This window comes from Tenrec ecaudatus, chromosome 5 (assembly GCF_050624435.1).
Source record: "Tenrec ecaudatus isolate mTenEca1 chromosome 5, mTenEca1.hap1, whole genome shotgun sequence".
NCBI classification, from domain to species: Eukaryota; Metazoa; Chordata; class Mammalia; order Afrosoricida; family Tenrecidae; genus Tenrec; species Tenrec ecaudatus.
Window position 1 is genome coordinate 152,876,569 of NC_134534.1, and position 13,494 is coordinate 152,890,062.

At 44.9% G+C, this 13,494-nt stretch overlaps 1 non-coding gene across 1 annotated transcript; it reads left to right on the forward strand.

Annotated features, from left to right (window-relative positions):
• The first annotated feature begins 5,700 nt into the window (after nucleotides 1-5,700).
• Nucleotides 5,701-5,864, forward strand: LOC142449683 (U1 spliceosomal RNA). The gene has a single exon (XR_012784806.1). It is a non-coding gene; the product is annotated as a U1 spliceosomal RNA (small nuclear RNA).
• Nucleotides 5,865-13,494: the final 7,630 nt, after the last annotated feature.

Consider the following 13,494-nt stretch of genomic DNA (forward strand, 5'->3'; position numbering starts at 1 on the left):
TGTGGCAGATGCAGGACTGGTTTTGCCACCATAGCAATGCACCTGCTCATGCGACCATCTCAGTGTGCCAGTTTTGGGCAAAAAATCAGCATGCCTCTCTTGCCCCACACACCTTACTCACTCCATGCGACTTCTTTTTGTTTCCACAAATGAAGAGGGACATGAAAGGACAGCGATTGGATGATACGCGTAGAAGAGGTGAAAGAAAAACTAGGGAGGTGCTGTCTGCCGTCCAAAGAGATGAGTTTGAAAATGTTTCCAAGGATGGAACTGCAGATTTGACAAATGTATGATGTGTAATGGAGAGTCCTTTGAAGGTGAGAAGGTTGTTTTGTAAAAAATATCAATACAAACAACCTAATTTAAAAATGGGCAAAGGATTAGGATAAACATGCATAAAGACTACATACAAATGGCTAATTACAGAAAAAGATGATCACCATCTTGAGTCATTTAGGGGAATGCAATTAAAATCACAATGAGATATTACTTCATACTCAGTGGATGTCTATAATCAAAAGATGGATGATAACACGTGTTGGGGAAGCATGTACAGAAACTTAATGACATTCCTTGCTGACGTTGGTGCAAAATGTAATAGCAACTCTGCAAAACAGCTGAGAGTCCTTAACATATTGACACGTGAATTTACTGGGTGATCCCGCAGCTCTACTCCTCTGTAATGAACCAGCTGTGTGGAGTCAGCTTCAAGACATGGCGACCTCGTATGTGGCAGGGCGGAGTTTTGCCTGTCTGATTTTTGGAAAGCAGATCATGATGAGTTGCTTCTGGGTGGATCTGAGCCTCCAGGTGTTGGGAGATCTTTAATGATCAGATCTATTTCTCCTTGTATTTGAGGTCTGTTGAGGCTTTCTCCATCAAGCTGAGTTAATTAAAGTAAGTACTGTGTTTCTAGAAATTTGTCCATTTCGTCTAGGTTTTCAAGTTTGTTGCAATATTATTTTTCAGAGTATTTCATGGTTAGCTTTTAAATTTTTGTTGATTCTGTTGTGATGTCCCCTATTTAATTTCTCATTTGTGATATTTGCTTTTTGACCTTTTCCGTTGCCTGTGGTTTATCAATCTTGGTTTATCCTTTCAAAGAACTAACTTCTCATCTTGGTTTCCCTTTTCATTTATATCTGCTCTAATCTTTAGTGTTTATTTTCTTCCACTGTCTGAGCATTTGCTTTGCTGCTCTTGTTCCGGTTGTTGTAGATGGTGTGTCATGATGTTTGTTTTAATTCTTCCTTTTTGATGTGCACACTGATTGCTATAAATTGCCTTCCGGGTGCTGCTCTTCCTCTGTCCCAGAAATTTTGGTTTGTTGTATTTTTGTTCTCATTTGTCTCAAGGAATTTTAAATTGTGCTCCTCATTTCTCCCCCTACTCAATGATTTTTCAGTAAACTGTTGTTCAATTTCCATGTCATTGATTTTCATTTTTGTTTTTTCATCCTATTGTTGATTCCTAATTTTATAGCATTGTGATCTTAAAAGATGGTTCGAAGGACCTCGAGGTTTTAAATTTTATTGATGCTTGTTTTAGGGCTTAACATATGATCTACTCTGGAGTAGAGTCCATGTACATCAGAAAAATGTAACTTGTTCTGTTGGTTGTGTTGTTGTTTACGTCTTGACTTTCTTTCTAGCTGATTCATCTTTGCTTGAAAGTGATGTATGAAAGTCCCCTAGTTTTATTGTATTATTGGTCGGTTTTTCTCTTCATTTCTATAAGCATTTGATGAAAGGAGTTTGGCTATGACAATAGTCTCAATCAGGAGAACAACTGTGCGGATGGTGCAGGTGTGTCATTCTTTGTATGCAGGTTGTACATAGGTTTCTATGAGGGGGAACCAGCCCAATGACACCCAATAAGAACATACATTTAAAAAAATGTAAGACCCAAATTCTTAGATGTCTAGGATAAAACATAGATTACCTTTGTGGTACTAGATTAGGCAAAGATTTGTTAAACAGAACACAAAAAGCAGAAGCTGTAAAAGAAAAAATAATAAATAAACTTTTCTTCTATTATTTTTAAGTAACTTGCTGATTGCAGATTATTGGTTAGGTTTATTTATTTTTTTTTTTAATTTTTTTTCTTGGTTTTACTATTTTCAGAGTTTTCTTTTTTTTTAATTATTTTATTTTATTTTATTTTTTAAAACAATTTATTAGGGGCTCATACAATTCTTATCACAGTTCATACATATACATACATCAATTGTATAAAGCACATCTGTACAGTCTTTGCCCTAATCATTTTTTTCTCCTCTTTTCTTTTTTTACATTTTATTACGGACTCATACAACTCTTATCACCATCCATACATATACATACATCAATTGTATAAAGCACATCCATACATTCCCTGCCCCAATCATTCTCAAGGCATTTGCTCTCCACTTAAGCCCCTTGCATCAGGTCCTCTTTTTTTTTTCCCCTCCCTCCCCTTTCCCCCCTCCCTCATGTGCCCTTGGTAATTTATACCTCATTATTTTGTCATATCTTGCCCTATCCGGAGTCTCCCTTCCCCCCTTCTCTGCTGTCCCTCTCCCAGGGAAGAGGTCACATGTGGATCCTTGTAATCAGTTCCCCCTTTCCAACCCACTCACCCTCCACTCTCCAAGCATAGTCCCTCACACCCTTGGTCCTGAAGGTATCATCCACCCTGGATTCCCTGTACCTCCAGCCCTCATATGTACCAGTGTACAGCCTCTGTCCTATCCAGAGGTTTTTTTATTTTTTAAGAGTACAAAAGAAACTTTATATTTGTTATTACAATTCAGAAATGCTGCTCACAAGAAACCCCAAGAAATAGACTCACCAATATTCTTACATATGGATTAAAAAAAATACTTAAAAAAAATACTTATAGGATCAATATTATCCTAAAATTATCTTTGAAAATAAACTGGGAACAATGTTCTATAACAGCACATATGTATTTAATGCATCCTTTTAATTAGTCCATGCTTGTGGATATAAAAGCTTTTTATAATATTTTTATCTATTACAAGTGATATTTGTACATTTACTTTCCCCACATGTATTTCAGCATGATATATTATTAAATGTGTGATTGTAAGTATAAATTTAGGTAGATTTTAGATAACTGTGCTTTTAGAAATGTTGTATCAATTTACATTCCCACCAATGCTTAATTTCCTGTAGACTCATGACGGAAGGGTTTTATCAATTATTATTTATGATTTTTCCCCCATTTGCTAAGTTATTGTTTTAAAATTTTATTTATTCTTGAGATTGATGAGGGCAACGAATGTATAAGGGTGCTTTACACAACTGATGTATGTATGGATTGTGATGAGTTGTATGAGCCCCAACAAAATGATTTATTAAAAATTAAAAAAAAATTTATTCTATATATGTGAGGACACCTTCAGGAAGAATGACGTGTGTGTGATCAGAATTCCAGAACAGGAAGAAGCAACAGAAAGCACAGATAGAATTGTAAAAGCATTTTTGGAAGAAAGCATCCCTACCATCATGAAAGACTGGAAGATATGCATTCAAGAAGCAGAATGAACCCCAAACAGGAGAGATTCCCCACCCAAATCACCATGCTGTATCATAATCAAACTTTCCCAAATCAAAGACAAGGAAAGAATCAGGAGAACAGGTCAGGAGGAAAAAAAAATACTGACAAAGGGGAGTCAAGAAGACTAAACTATGATGTCTTAGCAGAAATCATGCAGAAAAGAAAGCAAGTGTGGGACATATATAAAACTCTGTGAGAGAAAAATAACGAAGATTTTACTATTTACAGTCCTTGGATTGTTGTGCGCTTTCTGTGTGAGCTTAGCTGACGTCTCAGGCAGAAGGCTGCTTGTTTTAGATAAGTCCTTAAGACATCAGTTGTTGACCGGCAACCTCACCTGCTCTGTAAACTTCCACCCAATGTGCAATAGAAAGCTTTGTCGTTGCTTTTGTTTTGTTTTTTAGCTATCAGATTGGTGGGTGCTCAGTAAATCCTGGATCTTCTGAACTCATCAGTCACCCTTACATTAACACGCCACACAGCCGAATGCTGCTGTCAGCATCCCCGTTTGACCAGTGAAGAAATGGTGAGGTCGAAAACTTGGAAGACTTATCCAGGATCCACGCCTATTACAGGACTTTAAAGTCAGGGGTGAGACCCAAGACATTGACCCTGGCACTCTGGCTCTACACTACTGCCGCCTGTTAGCTGACCTTGAGTTGGTGCGTAAGCTTGGAGTAAAAGAGAAAGAAGGAAACCGAACTTCATGTACGATGGAATGACACACTCCCAGTCCTGTGCCATCCCTGCAATCAGTTACCGATCAGACCATGGGATCCAGATCCACGGGGCTGTCGCTGGTTGATTTCCAGAACTAGATAGCCAGGCCTTTCCTCCTAGTTCATCTTGGTCTGGAAATTCCACTCGGACATGTTCGGCATCATGGCCACAAGCAAGCCTCCCCTGACAGTTGGGAGGTGGCTGCACATGAGGAGCATTGACCAGGGATAAGACCCAAGTCACCAGGATGGACAACAAGAATTCTACCGCTGAACAACCAGCGCCATGAGCCTTATTTAACATTAAAGCCCAAACGAGGTAACACACAGTCGTGGACATTATGATTGTACACCTTGCTTTTCTGAGTACTTCTATTTTGCGAGTTTGGTTGTAAAGAACTTGGAAAATAAACAATTAACTTCTGGCCCACACCTTTTTTTGTTAGAACAGAAATTTGTTGTCTCCCAGTCACGTGGGCAAGCATGTGCAGAAACGCACCTTCGTGTCCGTGGCTGACCCATGCTCTCTCTGTCTGTTCTAGGCAGAGGTTCTTCCTGCCTCTTCAGGCCCCAGGTAACCCTGGCCTGTCCCCTGGCACCTCCTCCTGGGTGACCCTGTCCCTGACTCTACTCTCCTTTTCTATAAGACACCACTCAGAGGGTTTGAGACCCACCCTACTTTGGTATGACCTCATTAACTTAACTGACCATCAATTCAAAGAAAGGCCCTAGAGCCAAGCAAAGTCCCATTCACTGGTCCAGAGGAGGACTGACCGTACTTTAAAAAAGAAATTTTTTTTAGGAGATATCTTTTCAACTATCCCTGAAACCATCTACTCTAAAGTTTTCAGTTTTGTGAGTCAACAAATTCCTTTTCTTCTTTCTTAAAAATATAAACTTGAACGCCTAACAGTGTGTATTTTAGTCTTAAGGATATACATTTGTGAAAAGATGTGACTGTCAAGATGTGGGGTAAATGCAATGTTGGGTCAGGGATAGAACCCTTACCTTCCATGCAAGAGATTTCTGTTCACGTCCCAGCCCGTGCACCTCACGGGCAGCGGGTCCTCTGTAGGTGGGGCTTGTGTGTTGCTATGATGCGGATTAGGTTTCAGTGAGACTTCCAGACTAAAACAGACTAGGAAGAAAGACCTTCAGAGACCAGCCAACACAAGCTCTATGGAGCCCATGCCTTGTATCTGCAACTGATCCTGGGGATGGCGTGGCACTGGGCAGCTTTCCATTCTGCAGTTCACCGGATCCCGTGAGTCACAGGCTAACATGACGGCACCTAACAAACAACAGGTGTGAGACGCTAAGTGGGCCCCTGAAGATCCGCAGAGACTAGAGCTGGAGGCATAAGTGTAGGATGCCCCAAGTATAGGGAGAGGTTATGCTGGAGAAGAAAGATCGGGGGGACATACTTACCTGGCAGGGGAGACACCAGGATCAGGAAGGTGGTTTTCCCAGGGCGAGGCTCACCCATTGCACTGTGAGTGTGCTGACCCCTGCGATTTCCCCAAATCTGGGAAACTCAACTGCATAATTTGTGGTAGTGGGGGACTGCGTTTGCACTCTCCCCTGAAAAAAAATTGAAATGAAAAAAAAAACCAAGAAAGGAAATAGAAAGATCTGGGGTTATTTTATTGGAAGTGAGCTTTTTGCAACTTCTGACGTTGATATAATTTCCCATAGCTACTTCCTTAGATGTTTTCCCTTTGCCCCTTGTGCTTTATCTTTCTCTCTGTATCGATTTGTATATATCCGTATGCACCTTTTTTAGAGAAGACATTGGAGATTGCATATCTCAGTGTGCTCAGATGTATTTCCTCCAGCCAAGGGCATTCTCTTATATAAGCTAAATGCATCCATCAAAATCAAGTGTGCCCTAATCCTATAATCCATATTTAAATATTATCAATTGTCCCAATAATGTCCTCGTCTAGGATCCAATCCAGGGGCACACATCTCATTTGGTGGCCATGTCTTGTTAGTAGAAAGGTGATCTTTGCATTGAGTTGAAACACGAGCAGGTTCTTGACCCCGCCCGCCCCCAGCACACATCAAGGACAATCGCTTAGAGAGATGGACCGTCCGGAGATGGCCTGGCCCACTTTTCAAGGCGGGATTTGGCACTGTTAGAGTGCGCTCAAAGGAAATTGACAGTGCCTTGAGCCTCAAAAGGAGACATTCAATTTTCTGAAATCATAAAAAATATGGAGGCGAGGTCCCACGCCTGACACAGGAACTCAATGATAGCCTCAGGGACCCCAACTCTGTCCGTGTTTCCACCCAGGAGCGTCAGCCTGCTGGCTTTCTCCCTGGGTCACGCTGCAGGTCTGAGCGGCTGCAGACCCATATGGGAGCGGCATAGTCTCACTGCTCCTGTCGTTAACTGCTGTTAGGTTGGCCAGACTCAGGGCAAAGCCACGCACCACTGGGCCGGAATGCTGCCCAGGCTTGTGCTGGCAATCCATTATCTGATTTCTCCCTGTGATACGGAAAAGCCCACCCAGCCCTGGGCCACAGGAAAACTCTTAGTTTCTTTACCAGTTTCCTCAGGCCACTGTACCCGGTACCACATGTAGTGTCCTTAAAGAACAGACATTTACTTTTTTTATGGTTCCGGAGACTAGAAGTCCACATAAGGGTCTCCGTCATGCAGATTCCTTCCTTGTAATTAGTCCTTGGTTCCTCGACTCATAAAGGATCCTCATATGGCACCTGGTTCTCCACCCTGACACCTCCCCATGTACGTGTTTCTGTTCCTAATCTCTTTTTATAGCTCCTAAGTGATTTAAAATCCACCCTGCTTGGGTATGTTCTAACTAACATAACAACAACAACCAGTTCCTTCCATAATTAGAAGGGTTAAGATTCTCACGCGTTTTGTTTGGGGGTGGGGGACACTCGATTGAATTCATAATCCCAGTGGCTGAATCTGAATGCTTTCCTCAGGTTTTGCCTGTGATTTACTTCAGACTGGGCTGTATCCTTTGCCCACAGGCTACATGGAGGGCAGTAGCGGGCAGAAACCATCTCTATTTATACAGATATTTCTCTCTGGTAGAGACTGTGCACAGGGTAAGAACCCACCACACAGGTTGCTGGTTGCTGGCAGAGACTGACGTCAGGCAGTACCACATCACCCTTGTCCAAATACCGTGGTGGCATCCAACACCATCAAACTTCAAAGAGGGATGAAAAAAGAACCCAGTTCTTCAGCCCAAGGCTGGCTCCTATGAAATAGACTCCTCCTTCTACTTTAAAAAAACAAAAAACAAACAAAGCAAATCTGATACCATAGCACTGTCTCCTTCTTGGTTGGGTTCGCTAATTCATTCCAAGGACCACCAACTCACAGACCATTGTTGTGATGACGGCGTTCTTGGGTGGTGAGACTCGGACTCATCACTCTCACTGCCATCGAGTCCACGCTGACCCACAGTGACCCGAAAGGTGGCTCTGCCTTTTGAATTCCCGAGACGGGAACTATTGATGGAGCAGACAGCCTGTCTTCCTCTCAGAGCCGCTGTGAGCGCCTCTGACTCTTAGCTCCCCTGCGGGCAGCAGAGTGAAACACTGCCTGGTACGGCGACCTCCTCCCAGCTGGTGGGGTTGGACCTTAAAGCCAAGGCCATGTGCTGTTTAGACGCTCTCTGCTCCGCTCACCAACCTTCTAATGAAACCTACCCAATGGAAGTGGGTCGTCAATCCGTGCCGGGAGGCTCACTAGCTCTTCACACCAGTAGGTGCGTGACTCTTTGGTCATCACTGTTAGGGGTTCTGGTGACATCGTCGGGCAGACGTTGGGCGCCAACCACACGGCTCACCTCCACGGGTGGCTCTGGGAAGAACGGGGCTCGCTGCCCCCTAAGCTGAACAGCACTGGAATTCCTGTGTGGGGTCACGGTGAGTCTGAATCGACTTGATGGCAGTGGGCTGGCTGGGGACGGTCCCATTGGTCTGTTGTTGCATGAAAGATGACCCCAGTTGTTGGGTGAGCGACTTGGAAAGAGAACCGCAGGGCTAGCTCGTCTTTGCTCTGTGGTATCTTGAGGTCCCAGTGGGACGACAACAACACAATGTCTGGGGTGGAAGCACAGGAGACTGAGCAACGCTTTCTCAACACACGGCCTTCCCCCCTGACTCACTTGAGACCTCAGTCATGTAGTACTGCGCGAACAAAACTACCACAAGGGGATGGCTTTAACCAGCGAGTTTATTTCCTCCCAGGTTGGGCAGCTGGAAGTTGGAATTCATAGTATCGACGCTAGAAGGCCTTCTGTCTGTGTCCCCTTGGGAGGAAAGGCCTCGCCGAGTCAGCTTTGCTTCCCAGTTCCGTGTGTCCTGGCATCAATCTTTCCCAGTTCTCATCTCCTCCTTGGTCAATCTCTTTTGAGATATAAAAGATTCCGTTGACATTAACCCTGGCTCGTTAACAAAGCCCATTCCCGTGGGGATGGTAACCACAGGTAATTCACCCACTACCTTAGAGTAGAACTACCCCATAGGATTTCCAAGACTAGAAATCTGTGCGTTTGCTTTTTAAACTAGAAATATCTTACAGAGTGACTGCTTTTTATGACTAGCAGCAGAGCACTTTAACCCCTGTGCCACCAGAGCTCCTACCTAGAAATGGGCTTTTTCATCACATTTGATGGGGAGGGGGGAGGTGTTTCATTCAATCCCTAACACTTGAACTTCTTCACAGCGTGGTGACCCTGCTCAGGGTAGCTGGACTTGTATGTGGCAATTCAAGACTCGCTTGGAGAGGCTTCCTAGAGACAGGGAGTAAAAGATGCTCATCTCTGCAGCGCTGGGCCTGGAAACTTTACAGTGCTGTTTACACCACAGTCTGTTGGCCAAGTAGTCACAAACTCATCCAGCTCCACGGCGAAGCGACATAAACCCGCCCTTTCTTAGTGGGAGGAACACACAGGAGCTGTGGCCGCTGATAAGGCACCACGATTATGATTTCTAGGACACTTTCAGTTGTGAGAGGCAAAACAAAACTACTTGAAGCTGACTTATGAGATAAACAGCCAGGGAGGTCTTATGTGCTCGTGTACCTGAAAAGACCGGGGTCTGTCTGATCCCAGGCATGGGGGTTCAGGCTACATGGCCAGGGACCTTCTCTCCCCTCCCCCAAAAGCTCTCCCTTGTGGTGGCAAAGACGTCTCAATATGAGCAGCTCAATAGGAAGTGCTCAGTGACCCCAGCAGGAAGGCATTTCCTGGAATTCCACACAAGCTGCCGGTTTTGATTCTCCCTGGACCCACCTGGCTCATGTGGCTATCCCTGAATGAATCAACGTACCAAGAAGATTCTGATGGGTACACTAGCAGGTTGGGGCCTGTAGTAGTTACATAATCTGGTGTCAATGTGAGGATTAAGAGTGTAGGGGTGGAGTCTAGCCTGTCAATCAGGATATAGCCAATGAGGCCTCTGTGTGGGCATGGACTTCTCCTGAGGATTCTGGGAACTCTTGTATTTCCCTCCTTGAAGGCAGGAGCCTCTCTCTCTCTCTCTCTCTAGTGCTGACATGCTTACAATGCCACTGGATCCACAAGATTTCCCGCCCACTGGCCTGTGATCTTCCTGCATTCAGTGTCATTGCTTGTGTTCCATGAGTGTGAAGAGAACTTTATAGAGTAGTGTTGGACATACGGGCTAATATCAGACTTAGGGACTTGATCTGGACAGGGATATTTCCTCAATATTCAACTGCTCTCACATATAAAACTCTTTCTATACACATGAGTGTGTCTGTGAATTTGTTCCTCTAGTCTACCCAGACTAACACAAGGGCTTACTCCATAAAGGCCACCATGGACTGCATGTGCGGAGAAGCCGTGTCCCAAAGATGTGGAAGTCGATGGAGGTACAGTGACTCATTTCTTCGGAATGCTTGTTGTCCCAAAGGCGATCTTCACTGAGGCCCCCTCGATCCCCACACCTTGGAACCCAGGTTTCCTGACCAGTGGCTCCTAGGTATCAGTAGTTTCTGCTCTACTCTTGTCAAAGATATACTGAGCCCAGATCCCAGCTTCTTGGATCTGCCTGCCTGTGCCTGGCAGTTGGAGTCCTGACCTTGGGTTCCAGAGGTCTGTCTGTCTAGTGGTTGCCTGAAAGGTGTTGGGCCATCAGGTGACCCACAGTTGGCTTAGCCCTCCTAAGATCTTGTCAGGGAGGGCCTCGCTGGAAAGGCATCATTCAAGCAGGGACCTGAAGTACCTGCAAGAACCATGTGCCATATCTGGGCAGAGAGAAGAGCAATTGCAGAGGCCCTGTGGCACACATATGCCAGCCGTGTTTAAAAACAAGAAAGCTAGTTCAACTGGATTGGAGCAAGCAAAGGGATGAACTCAAAGAGGTCACGAGGCACCAGTTTATGGGGAGCCCCACAAGCCATTGCGGGGGCTTTGATTTTCCTCTGAGGGGGCTGGGAGCCATGGGAAAGTGTGAAGCAGGGAGGGAGCACTCCCTCCGTTGTCCATGCTGCCTAGTCCCAGGTAGCTGTGGTGGGATTTGAGTCCGTGATGGGGGAGGTTGGAAGAACAAGGAGACGGTCACAGTGATCCAGGGTGAGGGGATGGCATCTTCCACCCAGGCGGTGGGGATGTGGATGGTGAGAAGTAGTCAGATTTGGGAGCAAGGACTTCCTGCGGGATGGATATGGGTGTGAGCCTCCCTTTCACACCCTCCGGTCCCCCTCTGTCTACAAGATGGCAGAGCACCATCCAAGCCGCCAATTGAGCCCATCGGTACCAACGTAATGTCAGATAATACTGCCTGTCAGTAGTTTCGTCTGAATGGCTAATGTTTTTTTCCCCACGTGATTCAGAAAAGATAGAACTACCCCATTGGATCTACAACCTCAGCAATCATATAAAATATGCCTTTTAACATCAATTTGGGTTTTAAAGACAGATTAAAAGAAAAAGATGAAGAGTACAGAAGGTGGAGATGTGCCCCACCACAACCCCCCACAAAAAAAATATTCTAAAGATAGTCATGGAAATGACCTGCTCAGAGAAGTCGGGCTTGAAGGTGGAGAGCAAGCCCCATCCCCGAGGGCATCCATGACTCCCTCCTTCTGTGCTGCCCCCACTCCTGCTCTACCTTCATCCCACCATGGCCTCCTGCCTTTGCCTCCTGCCCCTGGGTCTACCACGCTATGCCCTCAGTCTAGGCTGCGCGTACTCTTGGAGAAGATTTTGCTAGGTTGCCATTCACTTTTCACACTTAAATTTCAATCCATCTGCAGTTTGCTTGGATATAGACAACCCATGATCATTTAGTCGATTCCGACTCTTAGTGACCCTGTAGGGCACAGTAGAGCTGAGACTATATTTGTATGGGAGCAGACAGTCTCGTTTTTCTCCTGAAGAGCAGCTAGTGGGTTCAAACCAATGACCTTGTGTTTAGCAGCCCAGCATGTAACCAACTACCTACCAGGGATCCAGTTTTCTTTTCCTCCAGAGAGATCTTGTCACATCAACATCATCCATTTTTGATCTATCTTGTCTACAGAGAATTGCAATACAATTACGCTCCTCTGTTCTCATTTATACTGTAATTAGTTTTTTAAATTCTCTATTCTTTTCCGTTGTCTGTTCCTCTGCCAATGCTCTATTAGTTTGATTACAGTGGCTTTATTATATGTTCTTATTTCTGATAAGGAAATTCATGTTATTTTTCTAATTTTCCTTGGTTATTCTTGGGCATTTATTCTGTCATTGTGTTAGTCTGGGTGCATGAGAGAAACAAATCCACAGAAACTCATGCATAAGAGAGAGTTTTATATAAAGGGTAAGTGCACATCAAGAAAACATCCCAACCCAGTGCTGCCCAAGCCCACAAGTCCAACATTAACCCATATGTGCGACACCAATCCACAAGTCCTCCTCCATCTCACAAAACACACACAATGACGCCGACTGCCGAAGGAAAGCTGTATCAGCGAACATGTAAGCATCTCTCCACACAGCTGCTCCAGCACCCAGGACTACATCGGGGTAGGTCCATGCACCTTCTCCTTGGAGATGTCTTGCAGGAAGTGAGCCTTGCCAGCTGAAGCAGGGAACTGGCTAAGGCAGCTTCACCCTGGTGCAAATATCACAAAGCAATAGACCCGAGAACTTGAAAGGTGAGGTTCACTGAGCCATTTATCTCTCCACCCTTCAATTAACCCCACATGTGTTTATTGACCAGGTTGGCACAATAAACTTTAGCTAACTCAGTCATGTCAACTTTGAGGTCATTTATCCAATTAAGAAAATCACCATGCCGGTATTCCAGCTTGGATAACATCAAATTTATATGGGAAATAGAAAAAAATAAGCATCTTCATAATACTAAATTTCTCCACCCAAGAAAATAACATGGCTTTTTTTTTCAGATCCCATTTTTAAATCTTAAAGATTTGATCTCATTGATTTTTTTGTAATTGGGATTTTTGTTATGTGTACAGTGGGCATCTTCTTTTGTTGAGTAGCTAGCTGTCTCGCCTAATCTGCTTAGAGAAGGTCACTTAGTGGGACTCGATGAAGCCGATCTTCTTTGCGCACGCCCAGAAACACGGTGGCCCGTGTCGAGACCACCGTGCCAGTGCTCCCTGTGCTGGCGGGACCACCGAGGGCAAGGGCAGGGACCCTGGCGAGTTTCTTTGAGGGGCTCCAGTCAAGCTGCTGGTGACCCCTCTTGCTTTGAGGGACACACTGAGGCAACGAACCCCATTTGTGTTTTTATACTTTTACTCCTTAGTCACCAAAGTCGCTGTCGGGGAGTAGATTCCAGCGCACAGAGCGCCCGCATACTGGATAGTGAAGAATGGTCCCTGTGGGATCCTGAGATGGTGACTCTTCACAGGAGCAAAAATCCTCCCTTGGAGCCTCTGGTGGAGTCCAACCACCGCTGATCTTGCAGTTGGCAACTCAACACATGATGCGTTACACACACCACCAGGGCTCCTCCATAAACAACACAGAGTACTCTTTTGTGTGTGTGATTTTGTCAGTTGCTTCAGTGACTCAAACATCATGTGACTATGTCTGCCCGTGCAGATGAGGCCACTTCTGAATGGGGTCTCATCCTCTGAATGTACCAGTATGTCTTTGTCCAGTACCCTCCAGAGGGGCTATCAGGTGGTGTCCAGTGTCCCCATGTGTGGCAGTTACATAATTTCCTGTCAACTTGAGATGCCTGTCAA